This window comes from Canis lupus, chromosome 5 (genome assembly GCF_011100685.1).
Source record: "Canis lupus familiaris isolate Mischka breed German Shepherd chromosome 5, alternate assembly UU_Cfam_GSD_1.0, whole genome shotgun sequence".
NCBI classification, from domain to species: Eukaryota; Metazoa; Chordata; class Mammalia; order Carnivora; family Canidae; genus Canis; species Canis lupus.
The window spans coordinates 12,213,646-12,231,480 of NC_049226.1; the positions used below are offsets into that span (position 1 = coordinate 12,213,646).

General features: G+C 36.9%; 1 long non-coding RNA gene across 2 annotated transcripts in view; it reads left to right on the plus strand.

Moving 5' to 3' along the window:
• Positions 1–13,801, plus strand: part of LOC106558788 — a 110,135-nt gene extending 96,334 nt beyond the window's left edge. For both annotated transcript variants that reach the window (XR_005359131.1, XR_005359130.1), the window contains 2 exons: positions 5,811–5,882; positions 13,586–13,801. This is a non-coding gene — a long non-coding RNA (uncharacterized LOC106558788). The remainder of the gene's footprint in view (positions 1–5,810; positions 5,883–13,585) is intronic.
• Positions 13,802–17,835: the final 4,034 nt, after the last annotated feature.

The window sequence follows — 17,835 nt, forward strand, 5'->3', positions numbered from 1 at the left end:
TATGAATTACGAAACTTCTCAGACTCAGTTTTATTAGTGGTATGAGATATCAGTACCCACCTCTCAGGACTATTGTGGGAATTGAATTAATTATTCTATATAAAGTACCTAACAGGATGCTGGACACATGGTAAGCATTTAGCAAATGTTAGCTCTTATTGTTACTAATACTGACATGACTTTTATAAGGAATGGCATGAAAAGGATAAAAAAAATATACTAACGTCATAACTTCTGACCCTTAGTATACTGTATTCTTGTAACTTTGACTTCCTTTTATCATAGATTACTGATTACAGAGTAGCGTTACAGAATAGTTTTACCATAGGCTATTGATTACAGAATAGTTTTGATCTATCTATTATCTATCTATCTATCTATCTATCTATCTATCTATCTATCTATCACCAGCCAAGTCAAGGTTAACTATTATACTCACCATACCCACCTTTTTTTTTTTTTTTTTTTTTAGGGAAACCACTTTGCATACAGCAATTCCTGAGGGATTAAAGGAACATCCCTTGGGCAGCCATAGTCTCAACTAAAGGTCCTGCATCCAGCTCCACCAAGTCAGGCCAGGGTGAAGAACTGACCTGAGAGTAATCAATCCTTAGGTTAACCAGTGGCTGTGAAATCTCTAAATCTCTACTCAGGAAGAAGCTAAGCTAATAAGATCCTCTCAACTCTGCAATTAGTCTTGGGAACTGTGAAGAAGATTAGGCTATTAACAGTAAGACCTGAATTCTGAAAGGAGAGACAGAGACATCGTGAATTAGAGTGAGGAGTTGTGAGGAAACAAGCTAAAATTTAGTGGAAGCCATGAGGCTACACTTGCTGTTTGTGACTGAAATCTTTCAAAGGCCCTCAGTTAAAAATTCCACACACCTGTGTCTTCCAAATCTCAAATATGAGGCTCCTCTTGGGGGACTCTGAATGCCCAGCCGCTTTCCTCATGCCATGTCGTGGTTAGAAGGGCTCTAAGCTGCCCTTAGAACCATCTGTTGATTTCCTTCCACAGTTGCTACTTGATCACTCAAATGCCATATTAGACCTGGAATTTTTCTCTAGGAGGCTTACGCTCTTCCAGCCTTCATAGGGCAGATTAGAAAATGATACATTCTATTTTGGAATCCTTGCAGCCTCTCTGGTATTTCTATCAGGGGTTCTTTAATCTCTTTTATCTCCAACCACAGCTGAGGCCTGGGCCATTTATCAGGGACTGAAGAGCATCCCTGTTAATCTACCCTTTCTCCCGTCTTTGGCCAAGCTCTGTTCTCATTTCATGAATTTTAGTGCTGTCATAATCTTCCTTACTCTGTGGTATGATATCTATATCGTGGGGTTTTCTTTGTTTGTTTATTTGTTAGTGGTTGCCCTTGAGTTTGCAACACGTGTTTATAACTAATCGAAGTTCACTTTCAAATAATACCATACCCCTTCAGGGGTAGTTCAAGTACCTCATAACAGGAGTATTCCCAGTTCTTCCATCCTGTCCCTTATAGCATTACTACCATTTATTTCACTTATAGATACTCCATAATCTCCAAACACCTTGTCTCTATTATTATTTTGGACAAACTATTACCTGTTAGGTCAATTAAGAATAATAAGAAGAATATTTTATTTTACCTTCATTTATTCTTTTCCTAGTGCTCTTCTCTTCTGTGTATAGGTCCAAATTTCTAACCTCTATCATTTTCCTTCTCTCTGAAGAATTTATTTTAGCCTATCTGACAAGGCAGATCCACCTGCAATGAATTCCCTCAATTTTTGTTTGTCTGAAAAAGTATTTCTCCTTTACTTTTGAAGGATGGTTTCATTGGATACAGAATTCTAGTTTGTGGGTGCTTTGCTTTTAAATATTTCTTCACTTCTTGCTTGCATGATTTTTGGAGAGAAGTCTGATTTAATTCTTACTCTTGTTCCTCTAAGTGGAGGTGTTTCTTCCACTTTTGACTTCTTTTAAGAGTTTTCTCTTTGTCTTTGATTTTTTGCAGTTTGAATATGATATGCTTGATTGTAGATTTTCTTTTGTACTTGCCAAGATCTGTGATTTGGTATTTGTTGTTTATTTTAGAAAATTTTAGCCAGTATTGCTTCTGTTCCTTTCTTTCTTCTCCTTTTGGTATTCTTATTACACTTAATATTACACCCTTTGCAATTGTTCCACAATTCCTGAATTTTCTGTTCCATTTTTTTTCATTCTTTTTTCTCTTCATGTTTTAGTTTTTGCAGTACTGACATATCTTCGAATTCACTGATTCTTTCCTTGGCCATGCTGATGAACCTGTCAAAAGTATTCTTCATTTCTGCTACAGTATTTTTAATTTCTAGCATTTCCCTTTGATTATTTCTTTGAGTTTCCAACTCTGCTTACATTCCCTACCTGTTCTTGCTATATTATACTTTGAATCTTGTAGGCTTTGTCTCTTCCACATTTAAGGCCAAAAACGTCAAACAATTAATTTTCTATTTCATATATTCGGTTCTTACAATAAAAGGAATGGCTTTCAAGACTGCTTTCCTGCTTTAATTCTCCCCAAATTTACATAAAAGGTCCAGAGCAAAAAATTTAACTTGTTTGGTATCAGCCCTATCATCAGGGCAGCATTATAATAATGCAAGTTCTTGATGCTGTTTCAGCCATTAGCGGATGGGGAAGATGAGGTAAGCAGATTTGAGATTCAAAGTAACCTCCTACTACATTTTGCGTTTAAGTGTTTCTAAAACCTGGAACACAGATCTCACACTACCCTGACCCAACTGAAAATTAAGATAGCCCTGACCCAATACCGCAAAGATGAGACAGAAACTGCCCTCCACTCCAACACTAGACATTACACACAGCTCATTTACCCATTTATTTGGTCAATAGATTTATACCCTGGTGGTCAAAATAAAAAAAAAGGATACCAGATATACCCCCATTTCTCTCCAAAAAACAAGAGAAATTTGACATTGTACTGGGGATTGAGGAAAACTAATTGATTTGACAGCTAATCAAAAACTCCTAAGGGAAAAATCAATATAGAACAAAATAATGTAGTCTGTAATTCTGTATGCTATTCCCCCTCGTATGTTGACTGTGTAGCATCAGTGTCATCTATTTTAGATGGGAATGTTACCAACTATAATGCTTCTGTTGATATTTCAAAAAGATTCTAATCTCATTTCAGTAATAGCTTCTGTCATTCCCAGTGACACATATGCCATAACATTCATGGTTAAATTGACAGAAATATTAATGTGCTCAGATTTTATATTATTCGGACCACAGTATGTCTCTTTCTTAGTATTCAATTACCTTTGCCTTATGCATAGTACCAGAGCCTGGCTGCCCAATCCCAATGCATTAGGTATTATTCGAGGGACATCAGTCTTCTCATCTCTGTCTGATTTTGGACTTCTCCAGTAGAAAGCTTTTAACAACTGTATGGATTTTCTTCTTTAAATTTTATACTTTTCTATCTTCTGTAACTCAGATGAACTTGTTATATGCCTTGTTCCTTAACTTCACTGTGTTTCCTTGGAATTATTGCCTTTCAGAATTGAAATGGATTTATGGCCCACACATCAATCTGATGTTTGAAACTGTTCTACACCTTCTCTGCCAAATTCCTCCTCTATCCTTAAGTTCATTGCCTTCCAATAGTCCATTCTATCTTTGCTATTACTATTACATAGATCAGATGAACAGATTTTTTTCAATGTAGTTTTTATCTCTTACTCTAGTTCTATGTTTTAGTGTCATTTAGAACAATCCAAATCTTTCTTTTACTCCATGACCCTTCGGACATTTAAAATAGTTATCGAGAGCATTTACTTCTCTCTCTAAATATCCCTAGTTCCTTCTATCATTCATCATAGAATATAATTGGGAATTTCCTTACCATCTAGTTGGTGACTCATTATGTATTTGAGTTACATATCTAGCAACATTTTAGAAGGAATGTTAGGCAATTTTCCCACTTTGGCATCAGAATTTCAATGATTAAGATATGACTATTTTTAACATTGTTAAAATTTAAATGGGGCTTTAGGAAAGTAAAAAAAGAAAAGAAAAGAAAAGAAAAGAAAAGAAAAGAAAAGAAAAGAAAAGAAAAGAAAGGAAAAGAAAAGAAAGAAGAAAAAAAAGAAAAGAAAAGAAAGAAAAGAAAAGGAAAAGAAAAGAAAAGAAAAGAAAGAAAAGAAAAGAAAAGAAAAGAAAAGAAAAGAAAAGAAAAGAAAAGAAAAGAAAAGAAAAGAAAAGAGAGAAATAAGGGACCCCTGGGTGGCTCAACGGTTGAGCATCTGCCTTTGGCTCAGGGTGTGATCCTGGTCCTGGGATCAAGTCCCACATCGGGCTCCCTATGAGGAGCCTGATTTTCTCTCTGCCTATGTCTCTGCTTCTCTCTCTCTCTGTCTCTCGTGAACAAATAAATAAAATCTTAAAAAGAAATAAAAACGAGGGATCCCTGGGTGGCGCAGCGGTTTCGCGCCTGCCTTTGGCCCAGGGTGCGATCCTGGAGACCTGGGATCGAATCCCACGTCGGGCTCCTGGTGCATGGAGCCTGCTTCTCCCTCTGTCTGTGTCTCTGCCTGTCTCTCTCTCTCTGTGACTATCATAAAAAAAAAAAAAAAAAAAAAAAAAAAAAAAAAAAAAAACGAAAGAGGTTCAATTAAATCCACTAATTCATACAATAGGATAAAACTTCATACAATTTTCTATAAAGTTGATAATGAACATTTTTAGATGTCATAAAGCAGTGATAATCAGTATCAAGCTCAGTGCCTGGAACTTAGTCAGTATTCAGTAAATATTTATTAAATAAATAGTAGACATTTTGATATTTATTTTGAATTTCTTTCCACTAAATACTGGTACAAAGGCATGGGAATGCTATGGAAGGCTTGGAGATTGTCTAAGAGATTCTATGATGGTTTTACAATGTCTTTAGTGGAGATTGAATGAGGAGGGGGCAATCATGTTAGAAAGAGGAGCTAGAAGATTTGTCTTAAAATTCTAACTGCTTAACAAATAACATTTTTACCTCCATTGTGTATGACAAATCAGGTAATGTAATAAGTTTCTCTAAAGATGATTTTACTCACCTTTCACCTAAGATTAAGCAATAATCTATTGTCCATAGTAAAGATTATTATTTTTGTTTAGGGTAGCTTTGGAAGGTGACGGAGATTCTGGGAAGGTAAAAGCCATTCTCCCACCAAGACAGCAATTGGAGACTCCATTACTCAGATTCCTCATATGTTACTATTTTCATCTTAAGTGATTCTGTATTGGGTAACACTGTCGCTGATCACAAACAAAAGAAAGAAGAAGAAGAAGAAGAAGAAGAAGAAGAAGAAGAAGAAGAAGAAGAGGAAGAAGAAGAAGAAGAAGAAGAAGAAGAAGAAGAAGAAGAAGAAGAAGAAGAAGAAGAAATATGCAAAAAACTATCAGTCTCTGTGATGCCAGTGCTTAACACTTACTTGAAATAGCAAGACTTAGTAGTTGTAGAGAAATACTGATGTGCACTGTGAAATGTCCGCTACTTGTTACTTTTTATTCTGACGATGATTTGTTCTCCCTAGGTTCTTCTGCATTTTCTTTGAATTATCTTCTGTTTCTTTGTCTGTCTCTCACTCAGATGCTTCTCTGTTCTATCTGTATTGTGTTTCCAGAAGGAAAGCATATCCTGCTCATTTTAGTCCAGAATTGGTCATTTTCAGGCCAAACAATGTGCTCCCATTAGAGTAACATTTATACCAAACCCTTTTAAACATTCTCCGTGGCTACAGCTGTTCAAGATTTTACTCTCTGATCTTTCCAGGCCCATTAATCCTAGGACTACGCGTGTGATGCTTTCAAAGTGCGGCTTCTAGGACAGAACCCAATACCACAGGTGAGATCTGATCCTAGCTTTCTCCTAGCTTGAAAGACACATAAATTCCATTTGAGGGGATACATTGGACATGAGCTGGTGACAGATTGCCTTTATTAAGTATCCCATGTAAAGAGAACATTATGTTCAGCCTTGAAAGATCAATAAACTTACAGACGGCCTTGTAGAAGGCAGAGAATCTTTCCTTAAAAACTAAGGCAGTGTAAGGCGGAGCTGAAAACCAAGCCACCTTTGCTGCTAGTCATAAAACCATTACCAGGTAAGATCCCACCTACTGGTGTTTGAGCAGCCATCAAATCCTGAGGGATTTAGGCTCAGAAAAACATAACTCACACAACAGCATATATTTGATGCATTACATATAGACATCTTTTGGGGGCAGGTTGGGAAGTAGGAGCATTTGCTCAGTGTCTGCCATGTACCAGCACAACCTCACTGAATTTTCAGAACATTCTTTTAAACTTGGATTATTCTTTCTGTTTTATGGATGGGGAAACTGAGTCTCAAAGAAAAATTAAGTAGCATGATTTTTAATAACTGGCAGCCAAAATTATAACTCAAATATTTTACTCCAAGGCCCAAGCTCTTTGCACTACATCATGCTTCCCAGCATCTTATCTCCCCCAGGGGGTTGCTTATGGGTAAAATGAGGATTATGTTCCAGATATAGCATTAGAAACATATTAAAAAAAAACAGGATATAAGAAAAGTAACTTAAAACTGAAGTGGTTTATAATTCTTAATTGTTATAATGATCCTAGGTTGAAATGTATTAGAACTTGCCACATTATTACTCAGTCATGTTAGGTAAAAATCATTTTAGATATATAAATTTTTTTTTATTTTAGGTATATATCATTCCAACCCATGCCCTCTGGTGTACTCTCTGCTGTGCATATAGTGCATAATCTCACACAAACTGTGGTGAGTTCACAGGCAATATTGTGGCATAATGCATATAAATTCAATAGGCATTTTTATTGCCCTAAAACTTCTCATTTCTTGTACTAGGGTAGAGGATTTTCTTTCCCCTCTTCGGTGTTGACAAATTGCTGAGGTAGAGCCCTTTTATTTATTTATTTTTTAATTTTTATTTATTTATGATAGTCACAGAGAGAGAGAGAGAGAGAGAGAGAGAGGCAGAGACATAGGCAGAGGGAGGAACCCGACGTGGGATTCGATTCCGGGTCTCCAGGATCATGCCCTGGGCCAAAGGCAGGCACCAAACTGCTGCGCCACCCAGGGATCCCGGTAGAGCCCTTTTAAAGCAGAAAATTTTGATGCTAAGTTATCTATAAATACATAAGCAACCATAGCCATTAGAACAAGGAGGGACTCTTAATGTAATTTGCTCAAGCATCCCATTTTTATCAGTAAAGAATTATGACCCAGAAAAGTCTATAAATAGAATGTTATCATAATACCTACCCTAGGTAGGATGGCTGACTGTGTCATTCCTTTTCCAATTTATGACACTTTTGAAAGTGAAAGAAGTTCTAACTGGGTGGGATACTGGGAAATGAGCACTTGTATTATACCAGACAGACCAGAATTTCCAATTGACTGAACAACACAGGTTTGAACTTCAGGGTCAACTTATATGCAGATATTTTTCAATGAATAAAGAACAATATGGTAAGTGTATTTTCTCTTCTTTATGATTTTCTTAATAACATTATCTTCTAGCTTATTCTTATTAAAGAATACAGTATAGAATACAAATAACATACAAAATACGGGTTGTTGACTCTTTATTAGTAAGCCTTCTATTCAAAAATAGGCTATTAGTAAAGTTTTTGCAGAGTCAACACTTGTACATGGATTTTTTAATACTTAGGAGTCGGCACTCATCACCCCCATGTTGTTCAAGAGTCAACAGTATAGTTATTCTAACCTCTTCGAACTTTTATAATAATGAAATGAGATGGGATATGTAAAAGCTCCCAGATTAATGCCTGGCACATACATTGAAAGTGCAAATAAACTTCGGTTCACTCTGAACTTGCGGTCAAGTGGCCCAGGAAATTAGTGGAAGGATTCTGAGTCAGGCACACATTCTCTAACTTCTATGGCTAAGAGTCAATAGTATCAAGTAAAACAAACAAAACCACAAAACGACGACTAATCAGCAGGTTTTCTTTTTGTTCATTTTAATTTTTGTTTTTGTTCTGTATCTAACACAGAAAAACTTCCTGCCATTTCTTCTCTTATGTTATAGATTGACCAAACTGTCCAGTGACTTTAAGATAGAAACACATCCACAGACAGCTGTACAGACTAATATATCCCACAGGAAGGAAGGAAGGAAGGAAGGAAAGAAGGAAGGAAGGAAGGAAGGAAGGAAGGAAGGAAGGAAGGAAGGAAGGAAGGAAGGAAAGAAGGAAGGAGAGATGGAAGGAAGGAGGGAGGGAGGGAAGGAGGCAGGGAGGGAGGGAGGGAGGGAAGGGTTAAGAGGAAGGAAGGGAGAGAAGGGGGGGCAAAGGAAGAAAGATGGGACAGCAACTGTTTCCTAAGATACAAGATTCTGTGGAATCTGTACCCAGAAAAGATGCTACACATTTTCAGTGGAACTACTTCAAAAGGAAACTAGATTGAGTACACTTTGTAACTTCAAAACAACAATTTTATTCATTGTAAAATGAAGTAATTCCTCATTCCACTACCACTTCACTGGATAAAAGCTGTCCCCATACCTCTGTTCATTTATTGAGTGGATTCTGCTTTTAGAGCCCTCAAACTCACTCCTTCTCCACTTTGGCCATGCAAATAACTGCAATCCATTCCTACATTTTTGGATAACCACAGAGTGAGGGACTCTGTATTACTTTTTCGTGTTAAGTTAGGAGCACCCAAGAGTAGTTCAACAGTATTCTCCATATAAATGCCTTTTCTAGGTCATGCCATTTAGAAGCTCCAGGTTTTATAAGTTTTGATTCTGTCTTCAAAGAGATATAGAAGTATTCACTTCTCTGTTTCCAAATCCAAGACGTTGGCTCTTTCCAAGACATTTTTGGTTGAAATCTTATCCCTGGGAAGGCAGCACATGTACCAATTTTTCTTGTCATTTGTCCTATGGCAAGAAGGAGATGAAATTTTAAATGTTATCGGGGCTGTGAAATCTGGTCCTTATCCCATTTTGACCTTTTCATTATTCTCTTTTCTGACTGACCAGCCATTGCCACCCCCTCCTGCAGGCTGGTTATGTTCTAAGGGTTGGAAGAGCAGAACTGCCAGCTAATCAACATACCAACTATTGAAAAGGTCAAAACCAGCTGATCTCTAGCTTCAGTTGAACCACCCCCAATGTATGCAAGTCAACTTACATAGAAACTGGCACCACTTTAGAAATGTCCTGTTCCAATTTTAGTGCATTAAAAAAATAATAAAGAATTTGAATAAAACTGATGATCTCACACTACAAAACTCACTTGGGAAAAACTACCTGCCAATGCCTAATTAGATTATAAAGCTCATGGAAGGCTAGGACTAATTTATACTCAACTCCATTTTTTTTTCAAGTAAAAGGCTAGGATTTTTTTTCAAGTAAGAATATTCAAGTAAGATTTCCCTGAAAATGACCTGATTTTTCCTATCTATCTTGAGCTTGAGAATTTTATTCCTAAGTCAAGTTTTTCTTTTTCTTCTGCCTTGCAATTAAATTTTCATCTTTAGTTTATGGTAATACATTTTTCTCCCCAGGACAACCAAGAACAATGCTAGAAAGCTAGCAGTTAAAATGAAAATGCCTTACATTTTCACAGCACTATATATTTTGCAAAACATGTTGTTTTAGTCAGGATAAGATAGCTTAAGTTGTAGTCACAAATCAATCCCCAAATCTCAGTGTGTAACACTCTAGAGCTTTATTTTTTGTCATGTCATATCTAACTTAAGTTTGCTTCGGGCTGGGTTCCACATTAGCTGACAGATCACAGGCTGATGAAGATTCCATTATCCTAACCAAACATATGTCCTTGGAGTTTGCTGAGCCAGCCTTAGAAAACATGTATTCTTTTGTATTTTGGCCTAACTAGGAAAAGCATCACTTTTGCTCATAACACATTGGCCAGAACTTGTCATATATCACCCCACCTGGGCTGGAAATATGGATGATCACCTGAATATTCCACAAGCAACAGATGTCTCTGTCATTGTCTTCATATAAGCATAATAACCTGGAGGTGTTGATAATCTTGTTATTAGTAACAATATAGCAACCATTCATTGTTGCCCCATTCTGCATTAGGGAATGGACTCTTGCAACATCATTTACTCACCTGGAAACTGAGGCTCAAGGAGAGTAGCGTGTCACTTCAGGTCATGCCATAATCAGATGCCATGGTGGAGTGAGAGCAGAAGAGATTGATTGGGGGTCATAGCAGGTTTTCTCTTGCAGGATTGCCACTAATAGCTAAGTGGAGAGTAATAGGGTGAGCCCCAAAACATACTCCAGTGTCCTGGCATTAAGGCTTTCTGCTACTCTGATAAGCACTGCAAGCTGCCACCAAACTGTAATACAGTATCTTATGATGAATTGGAGATAGAAGAACATTTAAAAAAAAAGAATTAAAAAGCATTGGGGAGAAATATTAAAATCAAGTGGTCATGAGATTACAGTTCTAGCCACATTTTTGACATTAACTAGTTGTGTGACTGCGGGTCTGCCATCTAACCTCTCTGTGGCTTTGTTCTCTCTGTGAAGTTAGATGATTGGACTAGAACAGTAGTTCTCGAACTTTATTGTGTTTCCTGATCATCTAGAAGGCTTGTGAAAACAGAGTTTCTATCTCAGGAAATCTTTGGTGAAACTGGAAATCTGCATTTCTAAAAACTTCCTAGGTGCTGCTGCTGGTTGGGACCCCACACTTTGAGAACCACCCAACTAGACACTTGCTAAGCTCTTTTCAAGCTCATGAATACTCTGTGCCTGTGATCCAGCTCGATTCCTTTAAAATTATCATGGCAACAGTTAGTTATACCCACTTCCTCACACTCCATTATAAATATAAGTGTTACCTTTATTACTAGCTATATAATGCTTGTATAGATAGCCTATAAATTAATTAAAAATTACTAAGGATTTCTTACCATGTGGCATATATTGTGCTAAATCCAGAGAAAATATCCTTTATGTTTGAGTTAAGAAGCTAATAGAAGAGATACCATCATCGTCATCATCATAGTTCACATTGAGCGAATACACACGATGCCCTGCACTCTGCGCTAGCTCTTTAGATCCGTTATCTCATTAATATGAGTACATGATTAAACCCTCTGTTATGAGAGTCATAAAGAAAGAATAACAAACTTTGTAGCAGAGAAATAGAAGCAAAATAGGCTCCAGAGCAGGCAGACAAGGTGGGGGAGGAAGAACCCAGCACAAGAATACTATGTGCAGAGTTGTATATATAGATATATGGCACGATTTGGGGTATGGAGAGTAGTTTGGTGACATCTTAGCATCAACTGGGGGTGTTTTGCAGCTGAGGAGGGAATGCTGTTTTGTGCATTGGGGAAAGGAGCAGAGTTAATTCAGGTCAGCAGTTCAATTCAGTGGATCCAGCATATTTCGTATCTGTGACTTAGAGCAGTCTGTACTGTACTACTTGGCAGGTAAGCAAACATTGGCACATGTTTTCACTAGAGGGATAGGAGAAGACAGAGTGGAAAGAGTATAAGACATAGCTCTGGTACAGAGTTAGCCAGGTAGCTTTGAGCAAGTAACTAAGCTCTCCTACTATACTATTCTTACCCATAAAATGAATATAGTATACACTAAGCCTATTCTAAAGGATGGTGAGAAGTATAAAGTGAGAGCATGTTGTTAACCACAAAGCTCTGTCCATCGGTATGACATTATTACTAGGATGGCTCTCTTGGATTTTGGAAAATTTTCATGCAAAATTCATTCATTTTCTGACGTGTCCAGCTTTCTGGTTTAGTAAGAAATTTCAATCTCTTCCAAAAAGTCTAGACCTCCCATACAGAATGGTCTAACATTTACTCAGTTTCTGTAGGATGACCTGTATTCCTGGCCTTTAGGAATGTAGAAAGGGAGTCCTCCGCTTCTTGACTTGACATCATAGGAGTTTCTCCACACACATGGGGTAGGGTGTCCTCTCCTGACTGAATGCAATGAGGAAACTCCCAGAGAATTAGTCTATGTGATGGTTTGTGGTATAAGACAATAAGAAGATGACATGAATATAATGGGAAACCAAAACGTTGTCTGCCAAAACATGTTGTAATTAATACATCCCAGGAAGTCAATTGGCTTCTTTTCTCTGGTTGGAGCCTAAAGGAACAAAAGAATGAAGGGGAAAATCCAATCCAATTAGAGAAAATGCAGCTCAGGTGAAGGTCAAGGCTGTGCTCTAGGGATCTTACATTAACCACTTGAAGGCAGGTTCAGAATGGGTTAACACAAGCCTGACCTCTGGCATTAGGAATATACTGTCAAGGGAAAATCAGATTCATAGCCAGTGAAAAGGCAGAAACCTTGTCCACACCTCAATTAACAGATGCATACAGAGCTAGTATTTGGAAAATTGAGTTTGTCTATGAGGAGAGTATTCTGGAAGTTGGCTAAATTGGGACACCTTGCTTTTATGGGTTATCCTTCCCCTTAAGCAGATGGCTAAATTAAATTTGAAGGCATCTGAAGAGTGGATTATATATAGGAAATAACTCAAAATTCAGAGGGGACTATTCTCAAAGAGTAGATAATACAAATAACTTATATTTGGCTTTAGAGTTTTATCTAACTCATTTGCAGCATATTTACCTGTGCATTGGTATTTTGAGATGAATATTAAAACAGCCCAACATTCTCGAGGTCCTCAACTCCTAGATGGGGGTGCAGGTGGTTGAGAGTTCTGTTTTGGAAATATAAAATGTGAGATGGCTAATAGACATCCAAGTGGAATTGGGAAGTGTATGAAAAACCTCAAAAGCCATCCCTTCAACATTAGATTATCTTCTGAGCTACAGTCCTACAATCTTACCCATAGAAGGTTTAGATATTTCCACATCTCCCCTTGGATTTTCCATCATCACAGTAAATCTAGTATGTCTGAAACAAAACACATCCTTTCCTTCAACAAGTTGGCTTTATTTTTGCCATTTCTGCTTTTCCTGTGGATTTCCTCATTCTTCCAAATCACCTAGGTTCTAAATCCCATGGGTAGTCTAGGCTCCTCTCTCTTTCTCTCTGTGCAGGTCAATTCACCAAGCCCCATCAATCATGTTTGTTATGGCCATCCTAAAATCCCTTGCCTTTCTACTTCATCTGTTACCACTCTGGTCTAGTCCAACATCTCCAATATTCCATCTAGAAATGAATCATCTTGACTACAGACTCTCCCAACATTCAATTTCATTCTTTTTATTACTTCCATATTTATCTTTCAAAAGCAGTCTTTTGCAGGTGTCCCTTTTCAACTCAGAACTATTTCTTGATACACCATTTGTTGGGGTACTGCTAGATAACTCCCAGTGTCCATTAGTCTGTTCGTTATTCTTTAGAAATAAAGTCCTAGACAATGTGCTCAGCTCAGAAACCCAGCTTTCCCAGGAAACCTTACAGGTACATTCAGTCACGTGATCAAATTCTGCCCAGTGAATATAAGTAGCAGTTGCATGGGGTTTTTTGAGGTGTTTGCTTCAAAAGGAGTAATTTCTTCAACCCTTTTCCTTCTTTTCAGTGCTGGAATATGACCATATTGCTGGAACTCCAGCAAATGTCTAGAATCTTAAGATACTCTTGAGGGCAGACATCGCTGTGAAGATGGCTGAACACGAAGATATAACACTGAGTCTCTAATGACTTCAGAGAGCTATTAAATCAACTGACCCTGGGCTGCCTAATTCTGTACTTTCTTATTTATGTGGAAAAATAAACATATGTCTGTTTAACCCACTATCCTGAGGGTATGTTGTTTTCAGGTGAATACAAATCTGAGTTGATATACCATTATCCCCAAGGTGCAGCAAATTCTTAACTTGATATTCACAGTAGAAACCTGGCCTGCCTCTAAGCCTGATTCTACAACACTTCTCCAGAAACACTTTTTTTGTGATCAAGTTAATACACTCCACATGGACTATGCATTTTCCTGTTCCTAAAATTTACCATATTACCTCAGGAACCCTGAATCTTATTTAGTCCCATAGCTTCTAGTGAAGACCTTGCATTGGGACTAAAATAAATGATAGAATAAAAGATTTTTCAAGATGGGATGAGTTTAAAATTTCTCTAATCCCAAACTCTCTATACATTGAAAGAAAATTCTCTGTGTCCTTGATACTCAAAGTGTATTTGCGGATCTGCAGCATTTCACAAGACTCCAGGTGATTCAAATACACCTTCAAGTTTGAGAAGCATTTCATCTGCAGCATCTCCAATCAAGTGCCATTCAACTGCTATTTGGGTTGCTCACAAATACACAAAAAAACCCTGAACTGTTCTTGGACAGCTGTTGTAATTGTTAGCAAATCATTCCACATCTTATGTGAAAAATTGCCTCCTTGGACCTTTCACTTGTCTCTGAAATAACTGTAAAAATTACTATTTCTGGTCTCTGGAATAACAATAAAAACTCCTGACCCACCACCCACCACAATTATTCAAAGATAGGTATCATTGATTCTTTAGCTTTCTCTTTTCAAGGGTGAACAACTCATTTGAATTGGCATTCTTCACATAACTTGACTTGTAGACACTTCATCTACTTTTAATACACATTTGGTTATTAGTACCCTAACGACAATACAAAATCACAATTCAATATTAATCTCTAAATGTGTGGGACTAGATGCTACAAGAAACAGTGGACTGTGACTCCCTAAATCTGCAACCTATTGCATGCAAAGTTCAGCTAATCTCTATAGTTTTGATGTTGTTCTTGTAATTAACTCATGTTTTTACTTATATGAGTATTCTAAAAATTTTTTGAAGTGTGCTGACAAGTAGAAACCACATCTTGTTTGTTCACTTTTTTGTTTTCAGTGGGAAAACTATACGTGAGTCAAGATCTCTCTTTTCTCTTTCAAGTTTTCGTCTGCTACCACCAAAAACTTTATAAAAATATATATATTTATTTATATATAATATATAAATATATATATTTATTTATATATTATATATAAATATATATTTATATATAATATATAAATATATATTAGTATCTATCTATCTATCTACCTATCTATCATGTCCTGAGCTGTCTCCAGTATAAGTCTTGTTTCTAGCTATCTGTAGGACATTTCATCTTTTTTTTTTTTAAGACTTATTTATTTATTTGAGAGAGAGAAAGCTCGTTTTGGGGGAGGGGATAGGGAGAGAATCTTCAAGCAGATTCCCTACTGAGCATGGAGCTGAACTCGGGGCTTGATCCCACAACCTATGATATCATGACCTGAGCCAAAACCAAGAGTCAAACACTTAACCGACTGAGACACCTAGGTGCCCCCCCATTTTCTAAAAAAAGATTTATTTGTAGGACACTGTGTCTTGAGAAACTTATCTGTAGCTTAGACTCAACAGCTTTATGTAACTCATCTTTCTGCCCTTCTTGTAGTGAGGGCACACATAGTTTTACATATAAATATAAATACACACACAGTTTTACATATAAATATATATAAGTATGAATATATGTGCCTTATTTACCCTTTTAGAGAGCAGTTTTGTTGACAGCTGCAATTCATGTTTCCCATAACACCTAGCACGATGAAGAATTCACTCTAGACACTAAAGAAATATTTTTAAATGAATGAGTCATTGTTTATTTACGGAGACATAGGACTTTACTAGATTAGACTTCAGCTGAATGAGTTGGGAGAGACAAACCAGGAAAATACCAGAACTCTTCTTGCTATCTTTAGGTGAAATGTATACCTCCCTCTGGGATTGTCCCAACAAAGGAGCTGACCTAGTTTAATAGAGTATAAATATAGTGTGTTCCCAAAAAAGTCCCCAAACACTAGATACACAAAAGTGTGTCTTCAGTGTTTCAAGTGGTGCAACTAATACAGATTGACCCATTTAAAAGTAAGCCTTTTGACACAAAGTGGTTTCTATTGAAACCAGGACCATCCAGCGGAGTTCCTGCTGGCTACCCTCCCATGAGGTTCCACAACTTTTCTCTGAATGGCTGTTGAGAAATTTGTGTTTACCAAAAGACACAACCAAAGGAGACAAACAAACAGGAAAAAAAGCAAACAGCAGCAACACATTTTACCAAAATCATGTGGTTTCTCAAAAAGGCATGGAAGTAAATGCAAATGCAAAGAACATCTAACTTTGGTGTTTTCCATCGTTTTACAGTCTCACTGCAACGTCACTCAGGACACTATTTATAGTGTCCTCAATATTTGTCTGAGGTTGGAAAGCTGTCAGAGGTGAATATTTTTGCCCTGATCATGGTTCCATGAAGCATCTACAAACAGTATTTGGGCAAAAGAAAAAAAATGCCATCATGCATTTCCTCCCAGTTGTACAATCTTTAGAAAAATGGAGCACTTTATCAAAATGGCAAGTGTAAATCTTAAGCAGTATTAATCCTATCTTGCCCTAATTAAAAGTTAAGCAAGACTTAAAAAAAAAAAAAAGGTATTAGTGGCACATCCAACATCTAGGGAAAGTGCACCCACACTACCTTTTCTTCTTCCTTTTGATTTACCCCAGCAAAGAAAAGTTCTAATGCTCATTCATAGAGGATAGAGTTCTGCATTGCTTCCTCTTCCCACTGTCCCTCTTGGGACACTGATTGCTCCAGGGGCCCAAGGCCATCTCCCCTTGGGAGTCTCCATTACCTCTGAAGGACTAGTAGAACAGAGGGGCAGTCCAGGCCAGAGAGGGATGGGAATACCTAAGGCCAGCTCTGCTCCAGGCTTAGGAAAAGGAGGGTTTTTTCTTCTTCTTCTTCTTCTTTCACTTTGAAGCTGTAAAAGCAAGCTAAAAGAAAAATCAGTCTCAGATTGATGGAAGATTTGGGTCTCTTCCAACCTTTTGCTATTACTAACAATGCTGCAATAGATATTCATGTATATCATTTTGCATGTGACCTAGTATAACTCTAGGATACATTCCCAGAAGTGGAATAGCTAGGTCAAAGAGTGTCTGCATTTGTAATTTTAATAGATATTACTAAATTGCCCTCCCTAGGGGTTGTAACAATTTACATTCCCATCTGCAATGGATGAAAGTAAATCTTTTCTTATAGCCTCACCAACAGATTGTATCACCCTTTTAGATTTTTGACAATCTGATAGGTGAAAAAATAGTATCTCGGTGTGGCTTTTAAATTGCATTTTACTTATGAGTCGTCTCATATATATTTTAAAAATACTTTGTATTTCCTTTTATATTCTTTGCCCATTTCCCCACTGGATTTTATCAAAATTTAGGAGCTCTTTATATATTAGGGAGAGAAGCTCCTTTTCTTGATACTTGGTACAAGTATTTTAATGCAGTTGAACATTTTCATTTTCCTTTCTTCAATGGTGTGTTTTCATGCCGAAATTTTCATTTAATTTTATGTAGTCAAATATAACCATTTTTTTTAATTTGGAGTTTTGATTTATATTTAGAGAAGCTTTTCCCTATCCAAGCCTATAATGGTTTTCCTCCAGTATTTTTATGGTTTCATGTTTTATATTTAAATCTTGATCCATTTGGAATTTATCCTTGTTCGAGGTATGATATATATTTTTTTAAATGTTGGTAATTTTATGGGGATTACATCAATTTTTAAAATTAGGTTAGATAAAAATGATGTCGGGTCTCCCAATCTAAAATCTGCATATCTTTCCATTTGCTAAACTTTGCTATCTTTAGTTAATTTACAAAGTTTTCTTAGTGTGGTTTGGACTTCTCATGTGAATTTTCTTCTTAGGTATTTTATCTTTCTGTATTGCTATTATAAATGGGATTTCTTTCTTCTATCATGTC